This window comes from Neophocaena asiaeorientalis, unplaced genomic scaffold (assembly GCF_003031525.2).
Source record: "Neophocaena asiaeorientalis asiaeorientalis breed wild unplaced genomic scaffold, Neophocaena_asiaeorientalis_V1.1 scaffold177, whole genome shotgun sequence".
NCBI lineage: Eukaryota > Metazoa > Chordata > Mammalia > Artiodactyla > Phocoenidae > Neophocaena > Neophocaena asiaeorientalis.
The window spans coordinates 22,506,320-22,511,970 of record NW_020172779.1 but is presented as its reverse complement, the minus strand read 5'-3'; positions in this window follow the sequence as shown (position 1 = coordinate 22,511,970).

Sequence of the window (5,651 nt, the reverse complement as noted above, 5' to 3'; positions counted from 1 at the left end):
AGGGGAGGGGAGGGGAGGGGAGAGGCAGCAGGTGGGCGGAGGGCGGCTCCTCTTTGCTCCTCTGAAGGCCCAGGAGCCTCGGAGGGGATCCAGGAAGTGAGGAGGGTCCTTCCTGCCTTTCCGGGGCTGACCCCGCCCTCCCGGCCCGGTGCTTCCTCCTGCGCTCCGTGGTGGTGCCGTGGGCCAAGTGTGCGGGACCTGGCTCAGTCCACAGTCAGCGTCTGGAGAGGAGGGAGTCACGGCGGGCACGTCCGCTCCAGGAGGGACGCAGGACTCCCAGACGTCGCTGCCCCCCACCCCGCCGCAGCAGGGCTCTGAGCTCTCAGGTAGGGAAACTGAGACCCAGCGATGCGTTCTTCGCAGGCTGGGACAGGGCGCCCCAGGGAGAGCCCCTTCCAAGTGGGGCCTTGGGCTTCAGCTGGGCAGTTCTGTCTCGTCCTTCCCCGCCCCCTCTGGGAGCCCACCTGCCCTCCTTCCCACACATCCTGCCTCAACTCCACTCAGGGGCAGGTGAGGACCATGCCCACCTGGTCCTAGGTGCCACTGAGAGAGTGCAGGCCCTGGGGAGGGGAGGCTGGGAAGAAGCAGGGGAAGGGAGGAAGGGGGAGGAGAGGAGGGGGAGGGACATAGTGGGGGTTCTCATGAGCTTAAGCCGTACTGGAGCAAGCAGAGGAGGCTTCCAGACACTGGCACAGCTGCGGGGGGGCAGGGCAGGGCTGGCGGCCCGGAGTCAGCAGAGAGCGATATATCAGGCCAGAGGCACAGGACTTCTCCCAGCCACCAGAGCAGAGAGCTGGGTGTGCTCTGGTCCCTGAGGACTCCGTGAGCCACTGTCCCCTCCACTCCTCCCCTGTCCCTCCTGGGCTGTGAGCCCAGGGACCCTCTGTCCCAGGAGACTGGCCAGGCAGAGATGTTTGGCCGAGATTCCGCCGAGGGGTTCCAGGAGCACCCCCTGAAGAGGTGGCTCTGTCGTGGCAGGTGCAGGGAGGGGAGGGGTGTTTCAGGGCTGCCCCGCAGGGGCAGGGCGGCTCTCCTTTCCCTCGCACCAGGAGGCCCGCGGCCACAGAAGGGGCGGCCGAGGTTGCCCGGGGAGACCCTCACCCCTGGTGCTTGGTTCAGTGTCCTCTAAACCCGTGCACTGCCCGTTCCCTCAGCGGCCACACCGACTACTGACCCTGACCCAAGTCACCTCCACTCCACTTCCTTGGACGGCCCCAGTCGAGCCTTCTAAGTTTGCCTGGGGGCAACTGTATTTGGGTCCATCGCCCCCCATAGGAGCTCGGTGAGGTAGGCTCACCTGCACGACAGCTGAACGCACAGACCCCGGCCCCAGGGAAGAGGGCAAAGCTTGCTAGGGTGCCTGGCCCTGGTGGGGGGGGTGGGATGGGGTGCTGGCTGAGCCTGGGCAGCGCCCCAGGCCTCAGACCCCCCTAACACACACAGCCAGGGGCGTGGCCGGGCTGCTTCACACGGGCTCTGAGGGAGGCCTCACCAGCCACCGAGAGAACGGTCTCCCACCTCCCCCTGGGGCTGAGCCCATGGCCTGTCTGAAGGGTGGTGAGATGCCTCAGAGGCACACAGTCACCTGGGAGCCAGCCACAGAAGGCTCTGAGCCCCCAGGACTCTGAGACCGAGGGAGGTGAGCAGGGTGGGGGATGTCTGTGGCTGCCTCATCCACTCGGTCCGTCTCTAGCTGGACAGTCCCGAAACGCAGATGTTCAGGCCATTGTGACCGAGTGCCCCAGCCACGTGCTTCAGAATCTGGGGGTGGGGCGGGCTTTCCAGAAGTGGGAGATGCTTCTCATGGACAGCTGGGCTGAGCCCACCCCTCTAATCCAACACCTGAGGCCCTGTTGTCCATCCTACGGAAGGACAAACTGAGGCCCAGAAACACGGGGACTTGTGTGAGGTCGGCTTATTGGCTTCCTGCTGCTGTTCTAAGCAATTACCCTAAACTCGGAAGCTTAAAACACCAGAAACTTGTTCTCTCCCAGTTCTGGAGGCCAAAAGTCTGAGAAGGAAGTGTCGGCAGGGCCGTGCTCTCTCGCAGGCTGGAGGGGAGGACCCTTCTTGGTCCCTTCCGCTTCCGGTGTCCCCAGGTGCTCCTAGGCTGCGGCCTCAGCACTCCAGTCTCTGCCCGAGTCTTCACACGGCCTCTCCTCTTCTGTCTCTTACTGGGAAACGTGTCAGTGGATTCAGGGCCCACCGGGTAATCAGGATGATCTCATCCCAAGATCCGTAACTTGAATACATCTGCAAAGATCCTTTTTCCACACAAGGGCACATTCACAGGTTCTGGGTGGCTGTATCTTTTGGGGGCCACCATTGAGCCCTCTGCGGTCAGGCAGCAAGTTCAGCTTCTCCAACAAAAGCTCTGTCTTGGGATGCTGGGAGCAGTGTGCCTCGGGCTTCTTGGGCTTGGGTCCCTACGGGACACCCCAACGCTGGAGCCCTACCTCCCGGCCTCCATGAGGGCCGGCAGACCTCTAACCCAGCCTTCTCAGCAGGGCCTTGGGGACTCGGCCCCACCAGGAGCTCGGGGTCGGAGCGGCTGCTTCTCCCACTTAACTGCCTCCCACGCACCCCACTTTCCTCCGCCTCGGGGCTCCCTTCCTTCCGCGCCCACGCCTCTCCTCGCATTAATCTGCTGCGCTCACTGCTGACCCAAGCGAAAGGGAGTTTGCCTTTTCCCCTCGCGGCAGTTTTCTGTTGGCAAAGCAAAACGATCACAGCGTGCGCTCAGCCCAACCTCCCCGCGCAGCGCGAGACCGCTCTGGAAAATGAGACGTCCCTGCGTGGGGCGGGGGCGGCGGCCGGGGAGCTCCGCGCGCACGCTGCTCAGCGCACGCCCTCAGCCCCACGCTCTCCCAAGCCCTCCCGGGCCCTCCCCGCCCTGGGCGCGGGGACAGGGACAGTGTCCCGCTGCCGCCTCAGAAGCTCCCGGCCCTCACCCTCCCTCCCCGGGTGGCACGTGCACGGGACACTCGCACCAGGCGGCTGCACCTTCCCAGGTATTTGTGGAGCTTGTGGATGAGCCGGCGCCGTCCCTGTCTGTGGCCCACGGCCCATCCGGGGCATCGCGACAACGGGATGTGGCTGGACCAGAAAGTGGGGGGTTTAGAGCCGTGACCGACCTGAGACGTGGCCACATCTGAGGAAGGCTGAGCACATCCCAGCTTGGAACTGAGGGGGCAGAGAGCACAGGGCAGAATGGGGCTGGGGCGCTGTTACGGGGCAGGCAGCTGGGAAGGGCCGGAGCGCCTAGACACGTCAGGGCAGAGCGGATGGGCTGGGCAGGCGCGCGCCTTCTCACCCCCAGCCCCACTGTGTGCGGATCCCCACGCGTCAGCCCCTCAGGGCAGCCCGCTGCCACTGGGGAGAGGACTCAGCCCAGGTGGGCCCTTGGGGCATAGCCCCTCTCCCAGCCTGGACGGCCCCCCGGCACGCACGGAGAAGCCCCTCAGCCGCCTGCTTCACTCCTGGGCTGGGCCAGGCGCTCACACGACCCCAGTCTGATGTTGTGTGTAGCGGGACTCACCCTCGGGTGCTAGACAGGCCACTGCCAGCTTGTTCTGAGTCCTGCCCCCACGGGGGTGCAGTATTGCCCTCAGGGTGGGGGTCAGGCCACGACTGACCACCGGGGGTCCTGCCAGGCCCAGAGTCGTGTCCATGACCTCATCCCCAAGGCCTCCTGGAGCCAGCCCAGGACTCCGCCTTTGGCCAACTCAGCCGTCCAGGGACACTAGGGAGATGCCAGGGAGACTGGATGGGCCGTGTGCTGCATGCTGTGTGCTGAGGTGTGCTGGACACAGGGTGGCAGTACTCTCGGCGTCCAGGAACAGCTGACAGGTGCCCCAAGTGGCTGGAAACGTGTGGGCAGAGCCTCCACTGGCCCTGTGGGACGCCAGTTGGTCCGTGCCCCACGCTCAGCACCTACTTTCCCATCTGGAAAGTGGGTTCACTGCTTCCTGGAGAGCTGGGGCTCCCCTCGATGCCCAGCCCCACCTGACCCAGGGGAGCAAAGGCCCTGGCTTGCCTGAGGGCCGGGAGGCAGGCCACTTGTGCAGGGCAAGGGAGGGGCTGGGAAGGCCCTGGTGGGGCATGCACCACCGGCTGTCCGCATGGGGAGGGTCTGGTCCTTGGCAAGGGGCCCTCCTCACCTGCCTGGGGCGAGAAGCAGGTAGCAGCTCCGTGCCCAGTCCCAGCCCCTCTTGGGTCCAGATCGGCTGCTGGAAGCAGGGAAGTTGCTGAGTCCTGGACAGGACCTGCCAGCCCTGTCGTCCCCGATTAGCGGGTAATGCTTCCTTGATGCACAGTTTTATTAATCAAATTAGTAAGTGCAGAGGTGACCTTGGCCGTTCTGCTGAGAGGGGCATTCTCCCAGGAGGGGCAGGTGGGTCGGGGAGGGATGCACCTGGATGCCCTGTCCCTAGGCTCCGGCAGGTGGCGCAGCCCTGCCATCCCACTCCGAAAGCTGCATGCCCTCATCACACCCACTTACCCATTCCCTCACACTCTCACCGCCCCCCCGCCCACTCACTCCCCTGCCCCAGTAATGCTAAAGAAGGTGGTGGATGGCAGGGGCCAGGGCTGCCTGGCCCCCCTACAGGGTTGCTCCTGCCTGGGGACCTCACAGAGGGGACAGGGATGATGCCCGGAGACGGGGGTGGCTGGGCCTTGGTCTGCAGGGGGGCTTCCTTGCTCTCCTGGGTCTGCTGCTTGCCCTTCCCCAAACCTGCACTGCACTTAAGCGGGCAGCGGCTGCCCCCTGGTGGCCACGGGGACCCCTGACCCCCCCAACCCTAACCTGCCTAGGGCTGCAGGCGGCACCCCGTCCCACCTCTCACTCCTCTTTTTGGGGCCAGATCCTGAGCCATACCACCGCGGGACCCAGGAGAGTGTGGCCGCCGTGGTCTCTGGGGGCCGTCCACCAGTATGCATGGCTGGGGGGGAACACTGAAGGCTCACGGTCTGAGGAGCCCAGTTCAGTGCCAAAGGGGCTGGGGAGGAGTCCAAGGGGGCTAGAGTGGGCTGGGGGCACCCCTCAGTGGTGGGCTCAGGTGCAGGAGGATGAAACGGCCCCGCAGACACCTGCCCGAGGCTGGAGCAGGGGCCTCAGACGCCCAGGCTCAACTGCAGGGCGAGGACAGGTGGGGCAGAGCCTGGCAGGATTGGGTGGGGCCTGGCGGGGTGAGGGCAGAGACAGGGTGAGGGCAGGTGGAGCTTGGCCAGATGGGAAGTGAGGGCGGGAGATGGGCCTGGCTGGCAGCTTGGTAAAGGACTGGACTGCAGGTGCAGGGCTGGGATCAGATCTAGGCCCTCGACGCAGAAGGGGTCAGGATGAGGGGACAGGAGGGACGGAAGCAGGGATGGGTCCCCATTCTGTCCACGGAGGGACAGTAAAAGGTGTTGCAGTAGTTGGCCTTGGCTGGGACCCCGATCAGATGGGAGGCAGTGCTGTGGGCACTCCAGGCTGCTGTGTGGAGGGAGGGGCAGGGCGGGAAGGTAGCTGAGCCTTCTCCAGCCTGTTGGGCGCCAGGTGGGCCAGTGGGAGGGGTGCCCAGAAGGAATCACTGGGGGCCAAACAGAAGCTTGGCTTGGGGCGGAGCCAGTCCTGAGGGAGGGTGTGGACGAGATACGGCGTGCTGGGA